This window comes from Lygodium microphyllum, chromosome 9 (genome assembly GCF_053477565.2).
Source record: "Lygodium microphyllum isolate KBCC chromosome 9, Lygodium_microphyllum_v1.1.10, whole genome shotgun sequence".
In the NCBI taxonomy this organism is placed as follows: Eukaryota; Viridiplantae; Streptophyta; class Polypodiopsida; order Schizaeales; family Lygodiaceae; genus Lygodium; species Lygodium microphyllum.
In genome coordinates this window covers 123,479,105-123,497,135 of record NC_141143.1, presented here as the reverse complement: position 1 = coordinate 123,497,135, position 18,031 = coordinate 123,479,105, and the positions used below count along the sequence as shown (strand labels likewise).

Here is an 18,031-nt window from a genome sequence, read left to right as displayed (position 1 = left end):
CTTGAGCACCTGTAGAATATTCGGTGCTCTCCCATGTTTTTTCTGAGCTTGCCTTCTCCTCCACTTTTCTTGACTAGGTAGAATGAGCTTCTTCATTCACTTTTTGACATGGGCTTCCTTGGTCTTCCTCTACTTCTTTTTGGATACATGGTCCATGTCCATGACATGTCTTGTAACATTAACCCCCCTCCTAGATGACTGCTAGTCCCACGGCACTTGCAGGTTTGAGCTGATGAAGATTTGGTGATTTGATAGGTGGTTGTGTGAGTTGATGATGATGGGCCCTCTGAAGTAAGTGGCTTGCATTATTTGGAGTTGTCTGTAAAGAAAAGAAGGTGCACTACCTGGGGGTGTGTCTACCTTATCGTGTGGTGCATTGTGCTTGTGTCAATGGAACTGGGATTTGGGTCAAGGCTTGGGTATTGTCCCACACTTGAGGACCCAGTTCTTACCTAAGGGGATGCAGTGAGTGTGGCTTAGGGAGACAGGTCTAACCATAGGCGAGGGTGACCTCCCTAGGTATGTCCTGCCCTTGATGTGCCCTCAACATGAGGTGGGGAATCAAAATGGGCTAGGGGATTAGAGACAAACCTAGCCAACCGAAGACACTGCACCTAACTTGAGGACCCTTAGGTGCAGTGACTGTGGCCTACATGTAACAAGATCATTCGGTTGCTTCCCTTGTGATTTCCTTCTAGTGATCTCTTATTCTTTCTCTTTCCTTATATTTTCTTTGTCTTTTCTTCTCTTTATCTTCTTCTTCTTTTAATAATATAGGAAAATCTAGTCTTTGTCATCAGAGTCATGACAGGGAGAGTTTGGAGGCTTAATGGATTTGCTAAGAAATTGTCTACTTTGGATGTATCCTTTTAGGCCTATTCGAGCATTAAGAGGAGTGGTGGATAGGAAGGGATGGTTGCAGCTAGTGAAATGGCTGTTGCTCATATCCTCTAAGAGGGCTATGCAAAAAGATGGTAGGAGGGCAGTGCGCATTATTAGCCTAGCCATTACACAGCTATCTATGCCAGCATTGAGATCAAAAAAGAGTGGTAGGAGGTGGTACTCCTATGGTGTAGGCTCTTGTCTAAGTAGTACCCTAAGTAATCTTAAATAATTACAAGTAGTAATAAAGGCAGGATCTAGGCAAAAAGTGAACTCTTTGAGAAAATGGTCAATTGAGTCCCATGGATCGGTTTAAGAGAAGGTCAGTTCGGCTTGGTGGCATTTACATTATATATCTTTGAAAAATCATATTTGCCATGGATGTGAGGGTTAAAGTCCACCTCTACCCTTCTTGGATATGGTATATGTGTGGGGTCATTTCTCTCAAAGGGTAGCGTGTTGCAAAATGACATCCATTTATCCATGTTGCCTTCCAAGATTCTCCTTCCCTACTTTGGTTGGGACTCGTAGTCTTGTACTGTTTGGGGCACCTCTATGACTTTATCTTCCCAGTATTTAGGTGCTTCCATTCCCCATTATGTTGGGTTCTTCTCCCTCTTCTAGTTCCACCTACTAGTGAGCCTTCCTCCCATGCTTATTACCTCCTCCACCATTTTGGTTGATAGCACTCGGCATAAGGTGGAGGGGAATTTGAAGGTGAGTCGAAGGGTTGCCGACCATTTTCTTTTTGCTCCCACACTATGAGCTCCGCATTCCAATCCAGTAGGAAGCAATCCACTCGTGGTGGAATGGGTGTTTTAGGAGCTATTGTTGGTTGGGCTTTTAATCTTCTCGTTGCTTGCTCCAACATCCTCACCCTTTTTTTCTTGAGTTTTGCTTTTCTCTCGACAATGGTGTCCACCTCTTGCTGCACTTTTAGTTGTGGAGAGGGAGCTTGTGGTACTAGTTCCTCCTCTTGTTGTCCCATTTCCAGGCTTGGGCCTGTCTCTTTAGTTGGTCTTTGCATTTCCTCTTATATGTGCTCTTGTGGCCCTGCTTCCTCGGGCCGCCCTACTGCCTATGCTTCGATTTGTGCAGTCTGTGTCTCAAGGTCCTATGAGTGCTTTCCAGTTTTTTCCTTTAATGATTCAACACCCTCCTCCTCTTCAGATTGCATGGCATGTAAGAGAATGTTAAGGAAGGCACGTTATCGGGCTTCCAGACTTATTTGTGCAGCCTCTGCTGCCCTATTTTCTACTAACACCTTGTCACCTTTTGCAAGGGCTAGCTGACGCGCCAAGTCTCTCACCCTTCCTTCGCTCTTGTCCACCCATTCATCTACTCTTTTCCTCATTTCCTCCAGGCTCTCATTATGCCTTTGGACTAATGCCATTAGCCTCCTCTCCTGTTCCTCAATTTCTCTCTCCAAGCATTTCTGCTCTTCTAGCTCTCCGAGGCTACCCTCTTTTCCAAATCTTCTATGTGCTTTTGGTGCCTTCGGCTTCTCTCCTCTTCCGCTAGCTGCTAGGTGCTACATGGCTTCCTGGATCTTTTCATTCTCATTTTGGAGGTCTTTATACAATGCTACTAGCTCGTCATAATGCCATTGTAGGCTCGTGAGGATTTGTGTTTCTACTGCGAGCTTTGCTTGCCACCTTTCTTCTTCTCCTCCCCTTGGTCTTCAACTCCTCTTTTAGCTCATTTATCTCTCTTTGATACATGGCTACTTGGTAGGTTCTTTATAATTGAGAGGTTGCCATTGCCTCCTTTTCAGCCTCTTGAGCTCAATAGTAGCTCTTTTCTTTTCTTCTTTTTCCCTCTCCAATTGTGACAGGAGTTCCTGAACATATTCATCTGTCACGAGCCTACCTAACAATTCCCTGGTAGCACATTTTAGTGGTCCATCAGGAAACTATCCTAGACGCTTTGCCCAACACTCACAAGAATGCACAGGGTCTATCGTCTAGGTTTCCCAAAGTCCACACTGTAACGGAAGGTACCAGCCATCCCCACAAGGATCAACCTGTAAGCTTGGGATCCTAGTTTGACAATTGAGGTCACGATACATCAGCTAGCTCCATCGAAGATGTCCACAAGGGCTTATCATCCGACTAGAGCGACCATATTAACCCTTGGTTCATGGAGTGCAATGCTTTTTTCCAGTAACTAGTTAGGATTAAAGGAACCTTAATGGAGTTCTGACACAGCCGTCGCACCTTTCCCCTAAGATAATTTCTAATCAAGGTTTTAAGACCTGACCCTAGGTAAGTCAATGCTCAGCTCTACCTTATTTTTCCTAATTAACGTTTCATTCAATCTCTTCAGAGAAGCTCCCATCTTACCAGGATCACCCATCTGTGGGACAGATCCATTAGGGATCTCGCCCACCCGCTTTCCACAAATGGTTTTCTTTAGTTTTCTAATTACCTATCACATTAAGTTTCACATATAAAAGCATCTTCATTAATTAACCTGTTATCATAGGTTCCTTCGTGTAATTTTATAGCACAATACAAAGACAAAAAAAATAGTCTTTTGGCAAAACGTATTTATTTATTATTTTGTAAAGTTATTTACAATGATTTTTCCATTTTTCCTACATAGAAGATAAACCTCCATTCACCGAAAAATCCCTTCTGTCTGTGCAGAAGAAAACAAACCCTCCAAGATTTTTGTCCCTTTACTAGTACCGTGGACTCTAGGATCCCATCCTGATTCGTGTGAGGGTCAAGCAGTTCCTAGGAGCGAGCAAGAGATTTACGGCCAGAGCCCCCTAGCACTCCCGCCTCTTCCAACCTAATGGATTCCTCATCGAGCGACCTCTCGCCATCGGGGTCGGTCCAAAGCTCCTCGCGGCGGTACAAAATAATCCCCCTTTGAGCAGGGTTCTCCATCTAGCTGTGGGGAAGGCATAGCGTGATCTTTCCTCTTATTATCCTGATTATATATTTACAATGAGATCTAATAACTACAAGCACAATCAATCTTTCCTGTGCAACCATCAATGCATACAAAAATAAAAAAGAAATAACATCAAATAACATCAAGTGTTTTTAGCATAGAAAGTAGCCCCACCCAAATCTAGGGTTTCTCTTTTAAGGTCCCACCTTATTCTTAGGGTTTCACTTATTGCAACTCTTTTTCGAGATCTGCAAGTTATTTCGTGAATCTGAAGTCTATTTTATCCTTATGAAAAATTTGGTATTTTCGCCCTAAAATGTAACATGGGCATTTTTACATATGGCGGGCAATTCATGCGCTGCCCCCTGGTCTCTAACCTACACTTAGCAAGATTTAAAATGCTTTTTCAAGTCTATTTAAACGTTAGAATTTGTATTGACAAATTCTTATCAATGTCCAACAAGTCCTACAGACTTCTAATATTTATTTAATTTCTTGATACTGATAGTTTTAGGGTTGTTGAGTATTTCATAGCTGTTTTTGCTTCAACATTCTTGATATTTTAGGTTAGGTTTTCTTGCTAATTCATACGTGGGTCAACTCATGATTTTGAGGCTCTCGCTAATATAATCATTATAACATTACATGTGTTTTTAGTAAGAAAATAATTTATATTTTATTCTACTCATATTCTATGGTTTAATCGACGATGTCTGACCATTTGCTAAAATTTCAATGTTATCTAGAAAGATCAATTTTCATTTCGCTATGTCCTAAGTGCAATGCTGATTGTTTTTCTTAAAACTTTATTCTAGGCAATGCAAAAATCATAAGTACAATTTTTCTTTCATCTTTTAGACATCGAATCATATTATTACGCACCTAATTTATACACATCTAGTATACATTTTCCTATACACATTTGTTGATTTAATGCATTGATTATTTCATGATATTATCTAAATGATTTTCTATAAATTATTATAAAACTCATATGCATCTGTTTATCATTAACAAAATGAAATAGAGATAGTCACTTTTAAGAAAAAATTATAAAGTATTTCCTTTACTAACACTGTCCACCTTTTTTATGTTATTATGATCACATGTGTCATTAATAAAATAACAATAAATATCACAAAATACACCATAATTACGATATTTTCTTAATGACATGCATATAATCTTTTTCCAAGTGAAAGCATCTTTTCGCTGAATAGCTAATTATTATATTACTTAGGTTATTTTCTTAAGCGACGGTTCATGTGTATTTTTTTTAGAATGCGTTTATAATAATTTAAAGCCAAATATAGCGATAAGCTTATAAAACATTAATTTTTTCCAAACCAATGAGATGTTACCTCTCTCAAGTTTGTTGTAATGGGGGCTTCACCAATTCCTACTGCGTCATTTTTTCCATCGGCCGCATTCCTTGCTTACCTTGCTTCAAATGGGCTTTTTGAATATCTATGACCTCATGGAGCCATGGATGTTAGGCAAAATTGACGTGGTAGTTTAGGGAGAGTTGGTGGTTGTCCAAAAAAAAATTTCCTGCATTTCGCTCAGCGGTATGGTCGTATGGGACAAAGGCGTAACAGGGGGTAGAGAAAATGAAAATGAGGTAGAAAGGGGGGTATTTTCCTCTTTCAAGCTCAAAGCTTCAATGGATAAGAGAAGTAGAGAAAATTTTCCATCATCATTCAAGAGGTCTTCTTTCTTGCTTTCTTTGTGAAGGAGAGGGGGTGTATTTATAGGCATGAGGGGGAGCATGCAGTTAATTCATCCTTTTGGCTACTTGCCAAGAGCCAAGTGAGCTTTACTAAAAATGCATTTTGATTACCTACCTATTGGATGGTGGCATGGGGATGATTATTTTATGCTTTCTCTCCCTCCATGTGTCAAAAATGTCATGAATTTTGGCTTATTTATTTAAAAATGTCTTTTTATCTTCAAAATGACTTCCTCTAGTGATTTTTGGCCAAGTTACCTCATGACTTATCTAGTTTATAAAGTCATGCCATACTCTTTGATACTTAACTTACTCAATATCATGCTCATTCTTGCACGTTGTTCGTCTACTGATTAAGGCTTTTGCGATTTTTCTTGTGGTTACAAAATCAATGTGACCCTTGATGAATTAAATGGAATTGGGAATGCTAAATCAAATATAATGTGAAAAAAATTATGATCAAGTTGTCGTAGTATTATTCTACAAGGCATCTTTGCTTTTTGTTGGCTGGGAACATTGAGGCGCTTCTCGTGTGTCGGATTGTGGAGTTGATTTAATGCGAGACTTGATATCAAGTAAATTACATGTGGTCACTTATGTAATAGCTCGACGAGAATTTTTAAAACGCCTGAAGCTCAAATTCATTTTTTTATATAAAGCGATGTGGTAGGAATATTACATCATCATAGTTTGTAGACAACGGCAGTGTGGTGGGGGTAGTGGTTGTAAATGCTTCTATCTTCGGCCTTTTGGGGTCATGTCTAGACTCTGCATCCACAGTCACCGGTCTTTTTGCTCCAGTCACTAGGGTCCCTCCACTTTTACCTTGAACTATTTCTTTGTTAACTAGAAACTGCACCCAGGCCACAAGGTTACTGGCATCCATCATGGTAGAAGAGGCTTGGGTGGGTGCAGAGACTAGGGTAGTGGGAACTAGGACAAGTGAGGTGGGGTTAATTAGACCCTTTCCCTTGCCCTCTGCTACTGGGGGTGGCATATTTTCGGGTGCTTGGGAGCTTGTGCTTGAGCGTTCTTCTTCATGAGGGCTCATGGTAGTGAGCTCTTCTTCCCTTGAAGGTTGCTCCACTAAGAGGCAGATGGCCTGGCTATGTCTTCTTCTTTCTTCCTCTTTAACTCCTTAACTTCTTGCTCTGCTTTCCTCCTCCTCTCCTCTTCAGTTTTCCTAGATTCCTCTTTTATTCTTTTCGCTTCCTCCTTTTCTCTTCTCTTTCTTCTTTCGGCGCTTTTGGACTCACTTTGGGCACTTTGTAGATCCACTTTTTCTTTCTTCCTACTCTCTTCTTTGGCCCTCTTCTGTGGAGTCTTTTTCTTTGACTTCTTGGCCCCTCCTCGACTAGATTGTGCTTCCCACTCCCCTTCTTTGTCACTCGCCGTCCTCTCACTGGATTGCTCTTGTTCTTGGTATGGAGGGGACCTGTCTGGCATCTTGCCAACTTCCTCATCTTCTTGTGCTTCCCCCAAGGCCTCTCTAATGATGGCCATCAAGACCCCCTTGAAGCCAATGGTAGAGGCCTTTGACGATGACTTCTTCCTAGCTTTGAAGGCTAGGGATTCTCCTCCCGCAAGTCTTCCACCTGTGGCCAATGCTTTCGTTGAAGTTTCTATCATCTTCTCCACAAATGCATTCAAGTTCAACTCATCGAAGGACTTGGCAACAATGCTTTCCAACATTGGTACATTGATTCTGCTCATCAATGTGTTGTACCTTTGATTGGAGAACAAGGCATGCACCATTTTGGCATGTAATTGGACTTCGGGGTTGGGGATGTCAACTAAGCCGATGTCGTCGTTGGTATGGACCATCACTCTGTCCATTCCCAGTATGATGTACATGTCCCTTTTTGGTCATCTTTCAACTTTGTTGGCCAGGCCCAATGCTCTCTGCACCAACTCGAGACTCAGTTCAATTTCCACCTAGCGGGTTTCATTCTCTTGATGCACCATGACGGTACCATGGATCTTGTTGAAAGTCTAGAGGAATTTCACACACTTCTCATAGTCCACAACTTAGCCCACCTTCTCCACATACTTCTGTAGCTTACACTGCTTCACAATTTTCTTAATGGCTGGCTCCTCCATGACTATGTCTTCCAAATTCAGGATGTGCCTGAATTTGAATTGGTTGTAGGCCCTTGTCTCCACTAAGAGGCTGTACTTTGCCTGCTCTTCCTCGGAGAATGGTAGCTTGCTGGTTTTCTCATGTCCTGCCACTGTAGGTGCCTGTCATGAAAGCCATAGCTCACCATCAATATTCTTCAAGTTATTTTTGCAGAAAGACACGTAGGAGATGGAGGAAATGCTTATAAAAATTGAAATGCGTAAATATAGAAAGAGAATTTTCCTTTAAACAGTCCATGCATTTCACAAAAAATTCTAACACTTTTACTCAATCATGAGTTGATTTTTACACATTCTTTTCCATTTTTGAATGTTCCTTGAGGTTTTAGGGTTTTTTTTAATGTTCCACACCTTTTATCATTCACACCCTCCCCCCTTAGAGATGAGAACAATCCTTCCTAGGATTAGAGGTTGAAGGGTGGAGACCATTCAGCACATGCTCACTATGTTTCACATTCGCATGAGCCAAGCATACAAGTTCGTGTTGTACTCCATTTGAGCATAATGTTCCATATCCATAGGTCGGATGCTCATGTGGGTGAGGTAAGTGAGGACATCCGTGGGGAAATCACTAGACTCCATTCAGTTGGTGATGTGTAGCTCTTCCTTGATCAACATGCGATCTAGGGTGAGTCATTATGTGCTCTTCGAGGGGCCGATTGCAGATGGTGGTCAATACCCTATAGGAGGTTGGAGCCATGTAAGTTGGGTCATATTCTGAGATCTTAATCACACATCTCTGCTCAACGTTGTTCATGATTTGATAGCTTTCTTGCTCCCATTGGAGTCTAAGAGCATACCATTGTCGCAAGAAAGAGGAGCCGTTAGCAGCCAACTATTTCATCTTCTCAATTTCTTGGTTGGTGGCTAGGACCACGCTCTTGGCATAAGACATAATGAGGCATTGCTTGCATGCTTGTTCGTGGGAAATCTTGGTGTCTATGAGTTTGTCAGCTGCATGGGGAGCCTTAACGCCGATACAAATTCTGATTCTTCCCATGAGCAAGGCAGCCTGTGTACCTCCGTTGCTTGCTAAAGGCTCATCTAAGAGACCTAGGTCTAATCTGTCATAGCTTTTAGCAAGTGTGGTAAATGTAGCATCCAAATGTTGAAGGCAACCGACTAAGTCATCCTCTATATTTTGGGCTGGGGTTTGACTGGCTCAATAGCTCAATGGTTGATGTATGCGGTTGCAAGTGCTCTTGAGTGTGCGGTTTGGCCTCTCGTGTGCTAAGCTTGGTCTGAGGTTCTAACTTTGGTGCTACTAGATGTTTGTAAGGCTTGAGTAGCACTATCGATGGTGGGTTGGAATGGTTTGGAGTTAGCAAGCTATGATTTTGGGTGATAGACTCGTTAAGGTTCTACAGGCTTAACAGTGTTGGGCTTTGTGGCCTTCCATCTTGAGCTCTTTGCAGCTTTAGTGTCTAATATGTTGTGTGGATCTATAGTGGCATTTGAATAAAGCCACTAGCCCTCTTGGTTTTAGGCACCCAAATCCAGGCATTACCCTCGCAATAGCCTTGCACTTGTAGTAAGGTTTTGGAGACCCATCTCAAGTTGACTATTTGTATGTGCCTATATTTTCTCCATTGCCTCGTGGGTTTTGAGTGTGAGTTCCTAGGCTTGCGAGGTCATGATTACATGCTCCTAGGTGGCAGTCCTTGATGTTTAGGCACCCACTTGAATTGTGGTTTAAGGGCCTTAGCCTTGATCTCAGTAGCATGCTGATGGTGTGGCATGGTGGGTTGTGACAAGTCTCGACCCCCCTCCTTAGACTTGGTGGTGGGTTTCTCTAGCGATGGCCTCACGAGCTTGGATAGAGCAGTGCTACCCTTGCTAAAAGTCGTGACTATTCGTACATTGCCGATAGCAAGGTGGATACTTTGTGAGTTGTAGTCAACATTACAATGTGCTTGCTTTTTAAATGAGAGTCCTAAACAGTGATTCATGACCGGCATCCTTTGCATTTGGCAGCACATAAAAGATTATGGGCATGCTTTTAGACTTGATAGAGTCTGCGAATTTGCATCTTCCTAAGAGGGCATACAATCAACCCCCAAATGAGCTAAGTTTGGTATTGGTAGGTTGTAGTTGTGGGCGGCCAATTTTAGTCCAATGATCGTGAGTTATAAAATCAGCTTCCTCATCAATCAATACGTCAAAGGTATGTGTTTGTTGGGCAATGACCATTATGCACAGGTAAGTGGGTGCTACTGCCTCTTCATCTTTCTTCTCAATTTATGTTATTGTGGCAACTTGGACTTTCATAGGGGACTCTAAAATGGGAGGCTCATGCAGTGGATGCATGGGAGGGTAGAACTTCTTTATGCGACTCCCATTGAAGAAGCCTATGTCTTCTCCATCTAGGGTCTCAAGCTCTACATTGCTGGTTCGGCTCGTAGTGCGAACTCGAAAAGGTCCTAATCCCCTAAACTTCATCTTCCGTTTGTGGCCTTTTATTGAGTACAAAAACACTAAGTCACCCTATTCAAATTCTCGCTGCTTGACGTTCTTGTCAAACCAACTCTTGTGATGTGCCTTTTCACAAATCAGCACATGGGTGGCTAGAAGTAGAGTCTTTGATAAGCATTCTATCTCAATCAGGAAGTCAGTCCATGCCTCATTTCCATCCCATCTCTCTTGGGTGGCTACTCTCAAGCTCCGGAGAAGGAACTCTATAGATAGAATGGCTTCAATCCCATAGGTTAACTTGAAGGGAGTCTATCCTACGATTGCTTTATAGGCTATTCGATAGGCCCATAAGGCTACCATCAATTTGTTGTCCCAGTCATTGTGCGAGGCAGAGACCACTTTGGTCTCAGGATGTTTACTAAGATCTTATTAGTAGACTCAGCCTAGCCATTTGCTTGAGGGTAGGGTGAGAATTTTCAATGGATGATTGGAAAGGTCGATAGGGAGGTGAGCAATCACTTCATTAATGAAGTACGTGCCTTGATCACTATAACTAGTTCAATGGGGCAGCCAAAGCATGAGATCATCTACTCCCAAAGGAACTTAGTAGTGGTTCTAGCATCGTTTTTCCTTGTGGCTCACGCTTCCCTCCACATGGTGAGATAGTCTATAGCAATGATGATGTACTTGGCATGTGAGTATTGTGCCGCAAGACTATTCAACCCAATGAATTCAATTTCCCATTTCTCGAATGGTTGTCTTGCAATGATTGGACTTAGGCCCATTTTGCCCGTGCAAAGCTACCTTGGTCCATTGGCACTCGTCGTCGTGCTTTACAAATCGTGCTGCTGCATCTCGAAAAAAGAGTAGGCCACCACAATTGAGACTGTAGCACCTTGTGGGGCATTGTGTCTTCATTGAAGTGCCCTTCCTGCAATTCCGTCGTGTGCTTTTGCAAGTGTGTCATGCATCTCATGTTTGCCTATACATCTACGCAGCAAGCCATCGTGCCCTAACCTATAGAGTTGTCCTGCTATCAACTGATAGGGTTGTATTTTAGGGATGAGGCGCCTAAGTCAGTCAGGCCTTCTCAATGCGTCTTTCAAGTAGTCTATGCTCAAGCACTTGGACTATGTCATCTACCCAGTATTGTGTCAAGTCAACTCTAAACAAGTCCCTTTCATTGGACATGTTAAATAGGTGCACGTCCGGCAAGTCATCTGTGATGCCATGTCACCACCTTCTCCTGTGGGTATGCAAGACATATGGTCAACCATGTAGTGCTGCTTTCCTTTGCATACATACAACCACAGAGAAGTCAAACTCTAGAAGCAAAAGTAGCCATCGAGCAATGCGTCCCCCGTAGTCGCACAAGGTTTGTTAACAAGTAAAGCAAGGCTTGATGGTCAACAAAGAAGACAAAAGTTGTGGCCAAAAGGTAATGCCAAAATTTCTTTACAGTGAGAACACCATGGCTAACCCCTCCCTCTTATTGGTGGAGTAGTTCATCTCAGTATCCATGAGTTGTCTGCTAGCAAAGCTCACTTGATATTCTAAATTGTGTTCACCCAACTAGCACAACACAGCTCCCATGGTAGACTTCGAGGCGTCAATGTGAACGTGGAAGGTTATGGTCCAATCTAGGGCTCATAAGATTGGTGCTATGGTTAGATCCTTCTTCAACTCTTCGTATGGCCATTAGCATTCCTCAATTCATTCAAATATCACCAACAATTTTGTAACATGCCATAGGAACCCTTCCCTGTAATTTCAAAAAAAAATCATCATTAGTACAAATTTTTTTACTCCCCCCTCTCTCCTCGCCAACAGCACGTCGGAGGGGAGAGAGAGTGGGAGTGGTAGTGATGGGGGGAGGCATGCAACCTCCAGGTGGGAGGGGTGGCCATGCCACCTACATCCTCCCCTCTCTCGGCGACAGAGGCTATGCCCCCCCTCCATACGTCGCCAACCCCCCGTCAGCTGCTGCGCATGGCCCCTGGACCTCTGACTGGAGTTCTCTCCCCCCCATGGGCTCTTAGCCGTAGCCACCCCCACCACCTGGACGTCAGGCGCTGCACCACCCCCCTTGGGTCCTCCAATCGGTGTTTTTACCCCTGCGATCCACTGCAACGGTAACCATGGACTGATGTGCTAGCCAACTACACCGCCATCCAGGCTGACGACTCAGCCCATCTCCCCCCCCCCCCCCCCGTGATAACAGGCGGCGACACCCTCCCACATGCTGTGAATTGCGCGCCTGACGTAAAGTAGGTGAGGAAGTGGGAAGAGAAAGAAGTAAGTGAGGAAGTGGGTCCTCCAATCGGTGTTTTTACCCCTGCGATTTGCTGCAACGGTAACCGTGGACTGATGTGCTAGCCAACTGCACCGCCATCCAGGCTGACGACTTAGCCCATCTCCCCCCCCCCCCCCGTGATAACAGGCGGCGACACCCTCCCACCTGCTGTGAATTGCATGCCTGACATAAAGTAGGTGAGGAAGTGGGAAGAGAAAGAAGGAGGGAGAGAGAGAAGAGGAGGAAGAGGGAAAGAAGGAGGAGTGAAGAGAAAGAAGGAGGGAGAGAAAGAAGAAGAAGAGAGAGAGAGAGAAAGAAAGAAGGAGAGGGAGTGAGAGTTGGTGAGTAACCGCAACAAGCCACACCCAAACCACTCCCTCGGCGAAGGACCCCATCCAGCGCTCTTTCCTATCTGAACCTATCGACCCGAAAACCGTTAAGGTTGCCCAATCTCCACGAGGCGAATGGCTTCCAATAAGAAAGTCCCGGGAAGCATAGGCGCCCAAGCTACTGGTAATGTTGGAGAGGCGAGCGGAGCTACCAACGCAGCACACACAAATCAAGCCCAGGTTCTAAGCTTTAAAATTAATTTGGTATTATTTCTCGTGGAAGAGATGAAAGGATTGGTGACGTGCATGGAACAAGAACGAGTCTTAGGATTCTGTTTACTCTAAGTACTAAGTTGCATGTGCGAAACGGTAGAGCTTGGATTCGCATAAGATTTTATGCATGAAATGATAGTTTTTACACACATAAAATGATAAGGTTATCACCTTACTTCACATAAAATGATAGCTTTTTAACCATTTCAGTGCATGAATAGTCATTTGGAATTCATGTTTTGCAATCATGGTTAAAAGAAACACATGAAATGTTAATTTCTGTTCATGAGATACGCTTGCATCATTAGACAAAACCCTAGACTTTCATAGACACAAGTCACATGTGATCCAGTGCATTAGAAAAAAGTACTCGTTGCCAGGAATAAAGAGAGATAAAAGTCGTTTAGGAGGTACAACTATACTAAACGCACAATGATTAAGGTTGATTGGGAAATCCTACATAGAACCGCACTAAGAGAATTGGAAGGATTGCATGCATCTAGACTGCATCTTGAAAGTCTAAATGAAGAATCATGTGTTGCCATGTGTGTTAGTTGAGCTTGGTTGGAATTAGAGATTAAAAGACCCTTGGTTGGGTTGCGAATAAGGCATGCCCATTGCCTTGACTGACCAGCTAGTGCTTGAGTTAGGGACTAAGATATCCTAAGGTAAAACCCAAAGGAAAAGGATGAGTCAAAAATAAGTTAACTTACCAAGACCATTTGCTTGCGTAATCTTGTTTGAAATTATTGGGATCTCGCCAAGTCGCGAAAAGACCCAAGATCGGATGCTGGGAGCATTTGGGAAAAAAGGAGTCACACCTTAGCAGTCGGTCGTGCAAACGACCTCCGAAGTGTTTGTGCTTGTACTTAGGTACATTATTTGATCTCTTTGCTCAAGGAACTAATTCGAGGGAAACACTTAATGCTTCAGGTTGAAAGCCTGGAGGGAGAGGCAGGAACAGTTACCTCCGACTGTCTACCTGGCCCTATCCAAGGGGGTTGTTAGATGTGCCGGGTATATGGACCTAACCCGCGACGAGAGGTCTCTCCGTGGGTGCTGCTTGGAGTGGGAGGACACTTGGGTGCTAGGGGAGGCTTTGGCTATAAATCCCTTACCTCTGGATCCCACACAAGAGGCCGACGTAACTCGGGATGGGATCTCGAGGCCCGTGTACTAGTCAACGGGTGGATCTTGGAGCAGCAATCCTGTAGATTACTAGGATAGCCTTCGGGCGTGATATTGGATGTACTCCAGAATTTTGATAAATAAAGAGCAGTTATTGGAGAAAAAGGAACTTTCTTGGCATTGTTTTTGTGTCAATGCCTAAGTTATGTGAAGGAACCCGTGATTAATTTGTTTAATTAAGGAAGCTGATTTTGCATGTCAAAACGTAATGTGTTAGGTAATTAGATAATTAAAGCAAACTGAGGAAAGTGCGATGGATGTGACGTAGGTCCGTCCTACGGAAGGGTGGTCCCGGTTAGCTGGGAACTTTTCTCAAATGATGAGATAATAAGACAATGAAGACCTAGTGTCAGTAGATGTAGAATTTCTGGTTTATTCTGTTTTAGGGGAAAGGAATGGGACTATGCCATATGGCAGAGAGGTTGACCTTTGCATCCCTCTCGTTTCCCATTCTCTGTGAACCAAGTGCAGCATGAATCGCTTCGACTCTATTGTTTCTACGCAAAGTGATACATCTGGAGCTCGATGCTAGCTTCTTCCTACAGACTTTGTTGATAGGAAAGGAACCCTGACCTCAGGTCGATCCCAAGTGGGAACGGCTAGACACTTCCGCTCGTGGTAGACTCGGGAAGACCTAGATTACAAACCCTGTGTCATTCCCTGCGAAATTTCAACCGCTATGGTTGATCATATTTGCCATGTCTATGATATTGTGGCTTTCATAGAAGAACTCTATGTTGGAGATTGGTTGCAGATTGGCAAGTACCTTAGTACACTAAGCAAAAGAGATGAATGGACAGATGAAGAGTTCAAGAAGATCAGAAGAAAAGCCTATGGTTATTTTCTCAAGGACGGATTTCTTTGGAAGCATTCGAAGAAAAGAGGTGGATTACCCTTGCGGGTTGTCTACGATAAAGAGACACAGTTACAGGTAATGAGGGAGTTTCACGAGAGTCCTTGGGCTGGTCATAGAGGAGTGTGGGCTACTTATGAGAAAATCAAGGAGAAATATTGGTGGAAAGGCATGTATAGAGATGTTTCTCACTTTGTAGAGACTTGCAGAGACTGCCAGATGTATTCGGTAGTGCGTCATCGAGATGAGCTTCATCCGACCTATCCGCTATACATTCATTATAAGTGGGTAGTTGATTTGGTTACTATGCCTATGGGTCTATGGCAGATGAGATATATTGTTTTGGCTAGAGAGGATCTTACCAATCATGTTGAGGGCAGACCTTTGAGAATGAAGACCACTAGTGCAGTGTGTAAGTTCTTATTGGAAGAAATTTTCTGCAGGTATGGCTGTGTGGATAAGATCACTGCAGATCGTAGTGAATTGGATGCAGATGAAGCTAGGGAGTTTTTCTCTCAACTAGGAATCAAGTTGGCTCTAACCACAGCATACAATCCAGAGGGAAATGGGAAGAGTGAAAGAGGACATTCGCCGATAGTGAAAGCATTAGCCAAAGCATGCAGAGGATGGATTGGAGAATGGCCGAGACTTCTACCATTTGCTTTGTGGGCTGATCGTACGACTCACAGTGTTATCACAGGATATATGCCCGCAGAGTTGATGTATGGTCAGAAACCGGTTATGCCGACTGAGACTTGTGCTTTGACTTGGTCAGTGTTACCTTGGCAGGAGGATTTGACAAGAGAGGAGCTCTTAGCGCTTTGGATTCGGTAGTTGGAGAGAAGACCCGAGGATATTCAGCTAGCTATTGACAGGTTGAAGGTTGCTAGATTAAGAAATAAGGACAGGTTTGACAGCAGGCATCGCTTGCGGCCTAGAGCAATAGAAGAGGGAGACTGGGTATTAGTCTTTGATAGCAGCCTTGAAAATCAGCATACTGCACTTCGGAAGATGGTGAAAAGATGGTTTGGACAGTACATAGTCAGACATGTCTTTGATAATGCAACATAAGAGCTGACAGAATTGGATGGGACAATGCTTAGAGTGCCTATTGCAGGAAAAAGAATCAAGATTTTCAAGAAAAGAGATGATGAGGATTATGCATTGGAAGAATTTGCAAGAGAAGAGCAACGAGAAGAAACTCCAATAGAAGAGACAGATGATATGACAGATAATCTTGCTGAAATACCGGAAATATACAATGAAGAGATTGATCTATATGTGGATCTTGATGATAATGATCATGGGTAGTTGGCCCATCCGAAGGATGCGCAGGATTAGAGGGGGTGGATGTCGTACTGCTGTGCATCCAAGGTGTGGAATCCACCAAAAAGTTGTGTGTGTGGGATTTGATACTTTGTACATACTTAGTCGTTATGTTTGCTCTTTTATTCTACATGGGTAATATAGTGAAGAGGGGTTTGGTGCAAGAGGAACTTATCCGTAATGCTCTGGTTGACATGTACGCTAAATGTGACATGCTTGTAGAAGAACAGGGAGTTTTTGATAGATTGGTAACTCGAGATGCAGTCTCATGGGCTACACTTATTTCAGGATATGCCGATTATGGGCTTTGTGAGGAAGTACTAAACTGTTTCAAAGAGATGCAGATCGAAGTATACTGGTGGATATGTATGCCAAATGTGGGAGCTGGCTTGATGTTCAGCACACGTTTGACTGCCTGCCACAACGCAATGAGTATTCTTGGAGTTCCCTTAACCTTGGCTATGTTGACATGGGGGACATGACAGTATTTTGGGCTAGCAACTGATATGGATGCAGTCAATTATTTGATGCTTGACAATGACATGATTCATGCCCTTTATCCTAATGCTATAACAGTTGGAGAAGATGTGAGTGGAATGCCAGTCTTTTCCATCCCAGTTGTTGCAGATGGTGGCATAGGTTTCGATTATAGGCTTCATATGGCTGTTCCAGATAAATGGATTGAACTTCTATCAAAGAAAAAGGATGAAGACTGGCAAATGGGTGACATTGTGTATACACTTACAAACAGGCGATGGAAAGAGAAATGTGTTGCCTATGTGGGAAGCACACGATCAAGCTCTTGTTGGAGATAAGACAATTTCATTCTGGCTGATGGACAAGTACACGTATGATTTTATGGCCATTGATGGCCCGACCACACCAACCATTGATCGTGGTATTGCTCTGCATAAGATGATACGATTGATTACAATGAGCTTGGGTGGAGAAGGTTATCTAAACTTTATGGGAAATGAATTTGATCACCCTGAATGGATTGACTTTCCTAGGGGAGATCAACATCTTCCCAATGGTAAATTTGTACTGGGGAACAACAATAGTTTTGACAAATGTAGACGAAGATTTGACTTGGGTGATGCAGATTACTTGAGGTATCATGGGTTGTAGGAGTTTGATTGTGCAATGCAGCAGTTGGAAGAAACATATGGGTTTATGGTCTCTGAGCATCAGTACGTGTCACGCAAAGATGAAGGAGATAAAGTTATAGTCTTTGAGAGAGGAAATTTGGTGTTCGTTTTCAATTTTCAATGGCAAAAGAGTTTACCTGATTATAGAGTGGGTTGCGTAAAACCTGGCAAGTACAAGGTTGTTCTAAACTCAGATGAAAAGAGGTTTGGGGGAAAAACAGGCCGCTTTTCGGATGGCTATTGTAGGATCGAACCAAAGGAAAAAGAAGGAGAAAAATAGAAAAAAAGAAGAAAAAGCCATGTCTGATTGGGAGCGCAATACGGAGAACGATACTTTTGGACTGCGAGGAGAGAAAGGTGAGAGGGAGGAGGCAATTGGTCTACTGGTGTATGAGGTGTAACAGGCCCAGATGGAACACATAAACTGAAAATTGAGTTTGGAAAACTGGAAGAGGATCGACTTGCTGGAGCTCTAACTATGCTAATATTAAGTACTTAATTATTTAACTAAGTAACTAATATAAAATTTATTATTATTTTTTATTAATAAGTAATTTC

The 18,031-nt window shown here is 43.1% G+C and overlaps 1 pseudogene; it reads left to right on the top strand.

The window, feature by feature from the left end:
- Window positions 1–17,753, top strand: part of LOC148031534 (1,4-alpha-glucan-branching enzyme 2-2, chloroplastic/amyloplastic pseudogene) — a 48,749-nt pseudogene extending 30,996 nt beyond the window's left edge.
- The last annotated feature ends 278 nt before the right edge of the window (window positions 17,754–18,031 follow it).